Source organism: Motacilla alba, chromosome 3 (genome assembly GCF_015832195.1).
Source record: "Motacilla alba alba isolate MOTALB_02 chromosome 3, Motacilla_alba_V1.0_pri, whole genome shotgun sequence".
In the NCBI taxonomy this organism is placed as follows: Eukaryota; Metazoa; Chordata; class Aves; order Passeriformes; family Motacillidae; genus Motacilla; species Motacilla alba.
In genome coordinates, this window is record NC_052018.1 from 110,336,176 (window position 1) to 110,349,979 (window position 13,804).

Here is a 13,804-nt window from a genome sequence, read left to right on the forward strand (position 1 = left end):
AAAGTCAATGAGAAGAAAAACCCTGCATAATTTAAAGGGCTCCACTAACATGGAAATACATGCTTTATACAAATAGGTAAATAGATATTATTTCAGAAAAAAAGACTGATTTCTAATATTTTTGCTGTTTTACAGATATTTTAAATATTTTGTGTCATGCCCCATTTATCTTTTATTTTTATTTGATAAAAAAAATCTGATATCACTAAGAGCCCCTGGCAGTTGTTTCACCCTCATCCTCCCTGGCTGCCCAAGTGGGTAGATGAGAAAAGTGGCAATATTTGCTACATGAAGACATGAGGCCCTGAAAATATCAACTAAAACACCTTGGTTCACTTAACCAGAATGGTGGGAGTTGATTTCTGATTAATTGCAGTCAAGGGAATTGTATCCAAGTGATGATGGATCACTGTGAATGTGGTGTGGGAACTGAGTGTTGTCACCGACACTGCCAGTTGCTAATCTATAATATTTTAATGACTCATGTTTAGGCATTTTAACTAAAAGCAGTCAGTCTATTAAACTTTTAAATGCAGATGCGTTTAAGATGTGAACACTCTTCAATTTCCACTTGGTGTGCACAACAACTTAATAACATCATTACACATAAATGCATTGCTGTACATGAGGAGTAAGCGGTGGTACAGCAGAAATTCGATTGCACATTTACCCTAATTATTTGATGAGATAACATTACACCAGTTAGCTACATTTTTTATTTCTCTTTCCACTGAAATGTGCTTGGAATTGAAACAACTTTGTATTGTTACGGTCTAAGCCTAAGTTTCAACCAAGAGTTGAAAAGAGTTCCAATTCAACTTGGAAAAAGACCCCTTAACCACAAACCTGGGGGCTGGGATAACATGGAATTTTTCAATAATTACGTAAAACAGTCAGGGAAAGCCATTCAGATGCTGAATGGAATTCCATTTCTTGCTTTCATGCCACCCTTAAGCCCATGGATTAGCCTTGAATGAGTTCTGTGAGGCAGAGATCCATTCAGTTTCTCCCTTGTTCTAAGGCCAGAGTCCAAAATGGACATGTTAGAGGACAGGTAACATTTCCATTAATCCTCTAACTCAGCCAGGTTACACTTCCTTGCCATAAAAATTGTTCTGGTTCCCTGTGGATACTAAACCAATTTGCTTGGGAGCTCACAGGAGGGTCAGTGCAATCCCAGCTCTAAAAGGAATGCAGCTCCCATGGCTGTGGGAGGCAGGAAAATGGGACAAAATCTGTACTTCTGAGCAATTTGGGACAGGGCAGACTTGAACACTGCCTGGTTTCATGGAGACAGAGAGGGTTCAAAGCTGTTCTGTAGCTTGGCACTGTCCAGATCACACTAACCAACCTTTTTTTTTTTTTTTTTTTTTAATATGCAAACTGAATTTACATGAAAATTGTAAATCTGACAAAGGAAACCTCACAATACTATCTTTGAAAACCATGACAGACTCAAATCCTATCTATAAGCACAAGCAGAATCAGTGAAGGTTCTGTAGCCATTGTTCTGCCTGTCATGACCAGTCAAAAACCACAGAAGAGAGAAATGTATCTTAGAAACATCTTTATACATTTCTTTAACAGATTTAAATACATTTTCCATTTCCTCTGTAACTTCATTTCTTTGCTTTCCTAATTTTTCCTTTCTTTGCGGATAATCATCCCTCCATTGCTGAGTGAAAGCCTCACCTGCCTCAGTGAAACTCCCAACCATAATGCCTTCAACTCAATCAATAAAAGCGAGTTTTACAGAACATTTGGATTAATGAGGCACTGATAAAAATTCAGTGGTTTCAGTTTCCATGCAAATGGGCTCTAATATGCTGCACTCCAGGTACAATCCTTCTGGCACTAACGAGGAGAGCTGGCCTGAATGCTAAATGGTCCCACGGTGCTTTGGGGTGGCCCCTTTCCACAGCTGACTGCCACAATTATCCCATAGAGCCAAGCACATCTTCTGCAAATTAGGAAAACAGAGATGTTCCCAAAACTGACCTCTGAGCCCTGTGTACTGCAGGGGCACAGAGCTGTTAGACTGGACCCAGGAGAAACTGCCAAGTTGATCAGAGGAATGGAGCACTTCTGCTATCAGGAAAGGCTGAGAGAATTGGGATAGTTCAGGCTGGAGAAGAGAAGCTGAGGGGTGATCTAATTGCCCCTTCAAGTACCTGGAAGGAACTTACAGGAAAGATGGGGAAAGATACTTCCAACAGCTTGTGCTGGTTCTCAGCTTCTTTTTCTGCCTCTGTCAAGGCTGGGATTGAAGGCACTTGAGATGGAATTTCACATTCAGGCTTAGATGTTTATTATTTCTTATCTATATTACAAGTCATGAGTTCTACAGCATTCTACTAACAAGCTACAAAATGGCCAACTATGTTTCTATACAAGGTCTTTTAAGGCTAAACCATCCAATTAAGAAATGACACCTAAATTATTTTCACTTTTAACCCAATAACTAATCACTCGAAGTCCACAATGCAGACTTTTCTGTCCAGTTACACAATCCCACCCAAACCCATGAAGAAGAAGGTGAACAAGAACAAACAGCCACCACCCCAAAACCTCCATCTTACCCCATATATATTGCTATATTCTAAAACCTTAAACTCTACGTTTTCTACCCTGTGATATTACACACTCCTAATCAAACTACACACCTGTAATCCCAGTGCTATCAATCAATTTTGGGAGCCTTTTTCACAGCCTCAGGTCAAATGCAGTGCTGTCCTGGGAGTCAGAATCTGTCAGCACAGAAAGTCTAAAATTCTCAGCATCCACGACTCCAACAAGCTTGAGTGACAGGAAGGGGAAGAATAGGTTCAAATTGAAAGGGAGTAGATTTAGACCAGATTTTAGGAAAAATTCTTTCCTGTGAGAGTGGAGAGGCCCTGGCACAGGCTGCCCAGAGAGGCTGTGGCTGCCCCTGGATCCCTGGAAGTGTCCAAGGCCAGGCTGGAACTGGATTATCTTCAAAGTCCTTTCCCGCCCAAACTGTTCTGGGATTCTCTGACTGTTCAACAAACTTTGGCAGTGGTGCAACAAATACAGCCAAGAAATGTCCTTTGGTACTTACTACTGTAAATTGTGTACATCTGCCAACAACAGAGGACAGAGGTTTCTCCCCAGACTGCAACATCCTTTACTCACCATGCCTTGGAAACGTAACAGCACAGAAAACCAGTTCTTCTTCTTGACTGGACTACAACAGCCCTGCAGAGGAAAATGTCCTGCCTGCAGAAACCAGCACCTAATGGTTATTCTCTCCTCTACAAGGGATTGTGGAGGGCTTTCAGAGCCCATATCAATCCCCAGAGTAATGCACAACACCAGCTTTTGCTTTGCTGCTTCATTTATCATTCCAGGATGGCCTTTTGCCTGGCTGCACTGAGGCTGGTGCCCACATAGCAGTCAGGCTTCCCCAAACATCTTTAAATACCAGAAGCCCAAACCCAAACACAGCTCTCTGCCTGCCTTTTGACACAGGAGCAGTGAGAGGCATTAATATTCATCGGCAAGAAAAAACAGTTTAACTGGAATAATTATTTTAAAAATACCTTTAAGCAGAGCAGAATCATTTGTGGATCCTGCTTATCATATCATTTACTTTGCAGGTAATTTCTTATTAATTAAAAATAGATCTAATTGATATGTAATAGGAATTCTGGCAATGCTATTTGAAAGATACTTTTGCCCATTGTTTTGCATTTAGAAACACTCTGCTGTCAAACTCTTCAGTTTCATAGTCACTGATGGAATAAATATTTTGAAATTCACTTTTTGTCCCCTGGTTAGATGGGAATAGACACAGGATGATGGTTGTGCACAGCTCAGCTCTACTTGCAGGCTTATGATGTTGCACTTTGGCTCAGACTTTTGATCTTTGATTCCCACTCCTGTTTTTTGCCTGACTGGCTGTTAACAGCAGAGCCTGGGCCAGTTCCCCTCGCTGGGGGAGCCCACCACGATGGAATGCTGCCTGTCCCTCCCTGATCCCACCCTCTCCCATCTCATGCTATGCAGAGCATGATGCCAGCATTCCCCTTCCAAAACCTGAAGTGATTTAATGTAGCATACAAAATGTCATCTATACAATTACATGTAAAATGGGGAAAATATGCAAGCACAGAGAATTGGCCTTGGAAGAGTTCCACAGAAAGGATTTTCTTTTAAAAACACTGCCTTTATTGCACCCAGGGGAAGCACAGGCGAGTTCCTGCTTCCCATTTCTTATGACGGGCGAGCTCTTCACACTGCGCCGCTGAGTTTCTGCAAGGCACTCCACAAAGCAACAGATGGGGAAAGGAAAAGAAAAGGTCTGGGACTTTTGGGGTGGATTTTACACCGAAGACCATCACAGGAGTGGATTTTGCCTAGCTGGGCTTTAGACTGAATTTATAATGCTGTGAGAAACAGCAGCCTGCTAAGAAGAAACTGGATATATCGCATATCCACATTTCTTGGGAAAAGGAAGACACTGAGGTAGTTGCTGTTTCCTCCACAGTAACTTCCTATTTGGGATTTGGTCAACAGGCAGTATCAGAGACGGGGAAACAAGAAAACAAAACAAAACCCCACAGAATTCACTGTCCCACTTTCCAAAACATCTACAGAGACCCAAGGTATCTGTTGTCCTGTTGACAACAAATTTGAACGATATCATGAAGCTGAGTGTCTCCAGAGAAATAAAAGGATGAAGGCTCAGCAGAATATCGGATGGTCTGAGCAAGGTTCAGGCCAGTCAGACCCAAAGAACAAGAGCAATCTCAATCTACCAACATCTGCAACTGCTGCTGTTAAAGGTGAAGGAATACCTTTGCCAAACAGACGAGAAAAGGAAGGCAACCATCAAGATGAAAATTCTGTGTGGTGCTGCTTCTCTTCAGAGAAAAGCATAAAAAGGGTGTTAGAGCTGTTTCAATACCAGCAAGATAAGGAGACATCAAAGAGTTGCTTCTTCAAGTTTGGTCAAATCTAACTAAGATTTTTAAAAGAATCAAAATTAACTTGTAAGCCATTAAGGAGAAAAGATTCAATGCTTTTGTTCTTTTAATATCCCTCAGTGAAAATTCCCCTTTTTCTGTTGTTACTAAGGAAAGCCATTCTGACTCGCTTCCAGTGACTGAAGTAGAAGGAAAATCAGTGGAATGGGGAGGATCATAAGAAACAGGAATCCTGGACTTGGCACCTCAGCCCTTGCCATCAAGGCAGCACCTGCCAGCACAGTGCTAACGTGTGTGTCAGGCCATGTCCTGGCTGCTGCTCTTCTCCCTGGTGACAAATATCTTTACCCAGACAATTTTATAGCCATCTGTTAATTGGGCGACACCTCCAATCCACATTCCCAGGGAAGCCTCCACCTGGGTGTTTCAGGCCAAAGGATAATTACGATTCCATTCCAAAGACATACCCAAAACAAGCTGGGTTTGAGAAGGGTGAGCCCTTCCGAGGTAAATTCCCCCAAACAGCACTAATGATCTTCTGAATAATGAATCAGGGCAGAGCAGCAGCTGGTGCAGAACCAGGAGTGAGTGGGAATAGTCAGTCTGGCTGCCAAATTAAAACCAACACAAACAAATCAACCAGCACCTTGAAAGGGTATGTTCTGCTTACCTGGCAACTGATAGAGCTTCATTTCAAATGCCTGTTTCAGTTGCATCTAATAATTGCCCTGTGTGAGATAAATATTTCTCTCTTGTTTCACCTTTTAAATGCTGAGATGTTACTATAAAGGTAAAAAAAAAAAAAAAAAAGAAAAAAAAAGAAAAAGCAATTAGTGTTGGCTTTTGTTAGGTTTTTGTTAATTCTGGTAAAACCTGATTGTATCACACTAAGAAAATGATGAAACATCCAGTCCAGATTCTCTCAGGTCTCATAGCATGAGTGAGGCAAATATAGACTTGGATAAATTCACCAGGAGAAGGACTGGGGCACAGTCCTTTCCATAAATGTCATTTAGCCCAGGTCTGCTGCCTAGCAAGTCCTCTCTGGAACAAAGCAAGAGCATTTCCACAATTCATTTGCCCAGGGAAGTTATCCTGAAAGTTGAGCACTGGGAATGGAATAGGATGTGTTTGATGTTTCTCTTACAGCTTCAGTTAGGGAAGACATCTCCAGCCAAGCTTAATCACATTGAAATATTTCCCCTGCCTCAATGGGATGCTGAGATGAATGTCTATTGGGCTGTGTGCTCTCAGTAACACTGGGACTTTAAGCCAGAAAACACGGAGCAGAGCGATGAGCACAACGCTGCAGGAGCTCCCAGACCTCTCGTGCTTTGCAGCCATATGCCCTCTGTTCTGCTGCTGTCTGAGCAGGAGAACCACAGGAATTACATGAAAGAGATTCACCTCTGGCACTCAAGGAGATGTTTTTAAAACCAGCAGAAGGTGTCCCTGTGAGCCCAATGCCCCACTCAAGTTCTGAGAAGTCAGGAAAGGTGAGCAAGAGACCCCCTGGTTCTCCTGTGCTGGGTTCAGCCAGAAGCCCAGGGCAGTGCTCAGGCAAGTACTGACCCAAAGACCTCACTGAAGGTATTCACACCTTTGCAAAGTGAACTTCACAAAAATATGCAGGTAAAAGTACAACTTCTGACTACAGCCTGAGAGAAAAAAAGGAAAAGCCAAACATAAATAAAAGAAATATGATTTTCCTCTCCTTTGAAAAAAGTTTGAAAACCTCAAAACTTTAGGTGTGCATTTTCAATTTCCAAATGCAAAAATGTAACTGAATGGTGCAAGCCCAACTTGGTTAGCTGAGTGAGAAGGTTCTTTAACTAAGGCAAGGTAAAGAGAATTTCTGTTGTTCATTCATTTATTCAACTCTCACTCCCTGGGGTTAAACTACACCATCTCTCTTCTGTGCACAGCCCTGCTTCTCATTTCAGCAATTTGCTTATCATTAGGCCCTGTACTGAGTTCACTGCTGGGAATCTGGAATTTTAGACCTCAGAAGATGCCATCATTCATTATCCTTGATATCATCCACTAATCCAACCCTATCTTTCATCTGTCTACAGGCGAGCCTAAGACCACTCCATCACACCTTATCTACCTGCGTCCTATTTCCATTCTCACTGCAGTCTGGAGAGCTGTACCTGTGCTGTGGATAATGCCCTGTTTTCATTTAGAAGAATGAAAAATAGGATGAGGTAGAAGATGGAGATGCAGAGAGAATACCCATAAGGAGTTTGTGCTCTCCCTCAGCATACCCTGGAGATTACAGGTGAGGTTCGAAGCTTAGGGAAATACCAAATGTTTGACACTCTTCCCTTTTGGAAGCAAGATATGAAGCACATTTGTCATGTGCCAGTAAGAAAAACACCTAATTCAACTGCAGTGATGGAATGCAAACTGTTTAAGTGGCCACAGCCTCCCTGGGATGGAAAAATGGCCCTGCAGGGAGCTGATTGCTGAGGCCTCTTGCACAAAGTGCCCAGGAGGACTCTGCCAAGGGGGTTTAACCTCCCTATCTGATGCTGTGTTGAGCTGACTTTTGAGTAAATATAAATTATTCATGGCTCTTTAATCAGTTGTTTCTCCTGCTTTGTCCTCTGCTTGATTTTGGTTCTAGCTGCCAGATTGCCTGGTGTTTCTCCAGTATAAATGATAAACTGATATTCCAGATGCATTTGCCATTATTTGACTTTTGCTAACAAATTCATACACTTCAGCATTTTAGTATTCATATATCCCAGGGTTAAATTACAGGAATTACAATGGTTGTTATATCATCACAAAGAATACTCTGAATTCTTTGTGCTCCATTGGAGTTGTGAAATTATTTTGACATTTTTAAATCCCAAGAGTTATTTCCAAGATACAATGGAATTGTTCGGCGGCTTCCTTTTGCCTTTTCTTTAGCTCTGCAGTTAGTAATAATTTTCTTTACTAAGTAATGCCCATTAGCTACAGGCATAAGCTCCTGTAAAGCACCCAAAAGAGAGTACAATCCACGGTTATAATCCTATCACAGCAAAACTGTTTGGGAGTTCCTTTGCAAAATGCCTTAAAAAATTGTGTGCACAAGAATTTTCTATCAGCGGCTGAGAGGCTTTAGGCAAAACAGCCCTTCGAAGTATTCAACTCCTTTAAAAATAAAACAAGCCTATAAAATAATGTGAATTTATCCTACTTAATTAGATTTACTAGGCACAGAATCTGAGCACAAAGGAAGTATTTTCCAGGCAACCACAGAGAGCAGACCATTCCTCTTTGGAGTTTCCCTATCACAATGGAGTTCAATGTATGTGGATGGAGCTGGGACACCTCTACTATCCAGGGATCTGTCCCCAAAACATTACAAATGTTTTTGGTAACCCCACATAGCTGTGCAGTTTAACACCCCACATGAACAGCTTCTGCTGCTTCCAAAGATTAGAAATGCCCAGAGAAGATACCCATGGTATCCATTCATCCCTGTGCTGCTCCAATCCCATTACAGCTGCACTGCAATGCTGGAGTGGTTCACTGAGCAGTTATGGAGTGTGGGGTACAGTTAAGGAATAGGAGATGAAGAGATGAGAGAGTCCAGGAGTGCCACAGGGAAAAAAAAATAGATTCAGAGAGACACTGGGAGCTGCCACGGTTTAGATTCATAAATCTTCAAATCTAGACTGAGATGTCAGCTCTGAGGAAAAGGCAAACCCCGAAATTAGTTTGTTTTTTTTTTATCCTGGTTATTTAACCCCACTGTGACATCCTGTTTAAAATGTCCATCAGCCCAAGACATCCACAGAGAAGGTGAGGGGGAAAAGCACCAAGGCACAGAAAAATCAGTTGTGCAGAACCTCCTTCCTTAAGACACCAAGCTTGGAACGTGCAGTAAAGCTGAATTTCTGCCCCCCCCGTTGTCCTGGGTTTGCCCAGAGCTCCTGACTGACAGAGAAGCCCAGATTTTGAAGCAGAAGTTGGCAACTGGAAGTGTCAGGAGAGAATAACAGAAGAAAGAAGACAAGTGCCCTAGTCAGCAAAGCACTCCAGAGAGAAGACTTCGAAGAAATGAGTCATGGCTGGTTTTTGGCAATGAAGACATGTTACAAATAACATGTTAAAACCAAGCTGGAGACTGCTCCTTTCAGAGGGGCACCTGACCCTGTGTCAGTTTGCACATGCTCTCACTGCATCCCACCGACTGTCCTGCTGCAGAACTGAATCTGGGGAGGAGCAGAAAGCCGGAAGAAAAAGCGACTAAAACCTGGGAATTGCTACAATCACAAGGAACAGCTTCAGCAAAGCAGCTAAAACAAATGTTCACTTCTGTAAGTAAACCTAAGAGATTAAATGCTCTTGTTTCTTGCTCTGTCAGCCTGCTTTATACATTTCTCATGTAACACCCGACACTTGAGCAACACTGAATTTAGTAACTAGTTCTCTTTGTTGATAGCTGTATCACTCTGGATATGCAAATCATACATCATAATATTGAAATAGTCCCAGCATTTATTACAACATCAAATGCAATGCAATTCTCTTCTGTGCAGTCAGTCAAGCACAGCTAGGGAAGTGTTCAAGAGTTGCCTGAGATGAGAATATGTGACCTCAGGCAGCCCCGCCTCAGGAGGGGAAGCAGCCAGAGTCAGGTACCAGTGCCTGCTGCTGACATGGGGTCAAGTGCTCTGGTCAAGCACTTCCCCCTCGGGGTTTGAGCTGTTCCAGAAGTGCCTCAGCAGCCACAGCTGCCTCCAGGAAGACTATGCCAGGGTTCAGAAACTGGGCCTTCCCTCACCTTGGCCTCCCAGCCAGCCTAGTGTGAGAGACAGGCTCCTCACACAGGTCAGGACCCCCACAAACGCCAGCATTTCCTTTTGAAATGGAAGTGTCAGAGCAAGGCTTAGAAAAACAGTGCACTTTGATGCTCTTTGATCCTGTGGGGAGCTTGTATTGACACAAGCCCCAAACCTCTTCAGGAAGCTTGGCCGACATGCAAGAAGGAACATGAGCTTTATTTCTCCATTTATAACACATTCCTTCACCAGAAACTCAAGGAATGAAAGCAAAGTGGAAAAATGTCACCTGTGCACACGTCAAAGTGTTTCCATGTGAACAGATGTCCTCCCTTTTCTATCACCAAGCAAACACACTCTGGCATGACTCAACTAATGCACAAACACGATAAACCTACTGGAAGCAAAACAATTGTGCTTTTCTCTTCTGATATTATTATTACATCTGCCAGATAAATGATAATGTTGAATGCAATGCTTTATTAATCAAAGCTGAGGTGGCTGTGTTTCTCAGTCATTAAAATTTCATGTTTGCAGCTGCTGATCACCTAACACTATCTTTCATGTTTTGCATTTTCCTTATATTTGACAATTCATTAGGCATTTGCCTGTGCTATTTCCCCAAGAATGTTATGCATTAGTTTTTTGAAGGAATACAGAAACATAACTGTATACACATAAAGTTTCTTGCCTATGAGTGATCTTGCTTTGATGGACATATTTAATCAAGACATTTTTACATCCACAGAGCTGTGCACCCTAGAATTTCTCACATCACAGATATACTTTTATCACTCAGCTAAACATCCCCAACATGGTAACTTCAAACTCCACTCAACATAGAGACACAAAGTGGTCACCAGCATCCTCTTCTCAACCAATTGAACAACCCCCAAACATTCAAAGCTGTTATCCAGGCTACAAGCCAGGAGTTTTCCTAATGGGGAAATACTCCAGTTTCTTTCACAAAATGAGGTGTATTCCATGTACTGTATTTATAAAAGGGCAGGTTTTAAAGGCATCTCAGGAATCCAAGTACAAATGCTCAGCACCAAATACAGCTCTCATTATACACTGAACTATTGTACAATTCTACACATTCACTCTTCAGTGGAAATTCCTACCACTTCCGCATCAGATACATCCTAAAACTTCCCTACAAAACTAATCTGAATTCTAAGACAAAAACTAAATTATTTTTGTCTTTTATTACTTATTCTAAATTGATGGGGTTGGGGAACAAGCTTTTGCAAAGCCGCCACATTTAAATAATGATCACTGAAATCTCATTTATTATAAACTGTACAAGCAAAGGTGATTAGAATGTTTGAAAACAAAGATTTTTGGAGCCTGCCTCTTCTGCCAGGTCACGAGGAGCATGGTATCAGCACAGACTCATTGACTCATTGTCCAGCCCCTGCAGGAGCCAGAGAAGTAGAGAGTAGATCAGTAATTACCTCCACAACACACACAGTTTCTTCCCCAAAATTGCACCATCTCACTCAGTCTCTACCTTAAGCCTCAAGCAACAGTGCATGTAAGACCAGAGCAGGGTTTGCTCAAAGAATTAGAGCATCCTCCAGAGTGAGGACTTAGCTCTGGCCTCTAGGAAAAAATATCTTCCAAGAAAAGCCACAAAACCTGAACCTACCAAGCACAGCCAGTGAACCCATGAGGAAGAACCAGTACACTGGATAAAACTATCAAACATTAACCAGATGACAGTCCTTGTTTTCCTCTTGTGCCCTAGAAAATATTCTACAAAATACTACTATTCCTCCAGAGAGCTGACTGAAGATAGAGTTAGAAGCCACCTAGGGCTATTCTCAAATCGTGTTCGAGAATAATCCTATTTGAACAGACTTTCAAATGATCTGCTGTCCATCCAGCTGGGTGAGGGGGTTCCAGCCCCCATGTTTTAGGGGGCAAACCTATGGATCATCTCTGAAGGATGTCACATCCCCATCCAACATGGAGCACAACCTGCCAGGCATTCCACAGATTGCTCACTGCTGATTTTTCTTTTTGAGACTATTCACAATTTCTTCTGTGCTCAAACACTGCAATGCAGAATTGGAAGGAATGTCCTGGGTTCAGTGTGCTGCTATCATAATGATCTCACCACAGCATATTTCTCCTCAGGGCATCACATTAAAAATCACAAGGAACGTCTTTAAATGCTGAAACATTTTCTGAATATTAAATCATTTAAAATATAATTTAAATTGTTCCTGAGATCCCTACAAATATATTTTTCCTTTTTTTAAAAAATCAACATGTTAATATCTCAGTGTCTAAGGCCAGGACTTCACAAGCAATTCAAGCTCTTGAATAACTGAAAGATTCCTCTATTAAATATTGAAAATTCCTTTCAAAGTATAAAATTACAGACATTGTGAATTAGGATGGTAGAAGTAATACCCTCTCTTCCAAATTATCCTATTTTCCTTGTTCAGATGGTGCAATTTATTACAGAGTGAATAATTCATCAGTACTGTGAGACCTTGGCCAACCCTGCACAAAATCAGCTGTGAACAACACACTGTTTGAACTTTAGGCCCCTCTGCTGTGGTTGCCTTCACTTCCCAGCATCTCTGGTTTATTGGCTGGCATGTTCTTCTCAAACCCTAAATCACCAGAAATTGCCCAAAAACCTGCCTCCGCACTGACCCAGCAAAACAAGAATACATAACACAAACTAAAAATCTATAAATGCCATGCTCTGAACTTTAAAAAGGAATTATAGCTAATATTTCAAATATCTTGAAGGCACAAGAATAATTTTATCACTGGAAATTAGTGAGATATAGATGTTCACTCAGAGGTTTTGTGCTTTTCCCCTCCCCACTCAAAATATCTTAATTTACAAAAAAAATTAAATACTTAAAAACATCCCACAAACCCTAATCCTCACACTCTGGTTTCAGGAATTCAGGATATCTTTTTAACTTCTTAAAAAATAACAGCTCAAAGATATTGAATTCCCTGTGCCTTAATATTCCTTTTAGTCCAGAAGAGAGACAGGGAAAGGGCAAAAAGGTGTGGAAGAACCCAAGACATTAATCACAGTGGCAGCAACAGCCTGAGCTCTGCTCCAAGTCAAGAGAAATCTCACGTACACCTCGCATTTCTGACTCCTGACTGTGAGAAGCAAGCTAGGTATTGATGGAGGAATGGAAGGCACGTGAGGGAGCTAATCCATTGCTGCCTCCTTTTCCTAATATTAACGTTAATTCCAAGATTTATCAGTGACTTTGGGAGTAATTTTTCTCTTTTCCACATGCTAGACCTCGACAATGAAAAGCTGTAGCCATAGTAACCCTGATGGTGTGATTAGGGAGAACTGTACATCCACTCAGAAAAAAAAAAAAAAAAGTGGGTTTAAAATGAAACAGCAGCACTGAAATGGCAAGGGCGGGGAAAGGTGTTTGTGGCGTGTTGTAAAAGCAAATGCATCCAAGGACCAACTCAGCATCGGTGCCAATAAAACGAGCAGGTTGTGACATTGTGCGCTGCTGCTGCCTTTTCATTTTTTCTATTTTTTAGCAACTCAGGCAGTTATGGCAAAGAGGCCAAAAGGCCAAGAAGGTCACCTGTGATATCCTACCCTTGCTGATGTCAGTGGTCTGTCTCAGGGTGATTTGCCAGGGACAGGATTTGTCCACAGTTTACCTCCGGGGAGAGTTTCTGAGCAGGATCAGGACACTAAAAAAGCATCTACGGCAATGGAAACTTCCTGTACCTCCATCCTGAGTGTATCCTGGATGTTGGAGACGCAGCCACGCCACAGCCATGATCTGTCCTAGATTGCAAGATAATGTGTGCATTCTGTTGTCATCTGTTAGAGGTGGGGCAGTTATCTTCTGTTCATTGGGCAGTTTTCTTTACCTCTTCCACAACCAATCCTCCCAACGGGGACACATCTGCTGTTAATGGGCCCCTGAGTGTCCCTGCATGGCTGATGAAATTCCATTATCCCACTGGGAGATGCTCTGCCCAGAGGAGGAGCCAAGCATTCCTACCTGGATAGAATCTGACATTTGGGACACCAGGCCAGCCTTTTCCACTGGCTTCCCA

The 13,804-nt window shown here is 42.0% G+C and overlaps 1 long non-coding RNA gene across 1 annotated transcript in view; it reads right to left on the reverse strand.

Annotated features, from left to right (window-relative positions):
- Window positions 1-5,602: 5,602 nt before the first annotated feature.
- The window catches only part of LOC119699067, a 29,923-nt gene continuing 21,721 nt past the window's right edge, over window positions 5,603-13,804 (reverse strand). Inside the window, exon 3 of the long non-coding RNA XR_005256350.1 lies at window positions 5,603-5,728. This is a non-coding gene — a long non-coding RNA (uncharacterized LOC119699067). The remainder of the gene's footprint in view (window positions 5,729-13,804) is intronic.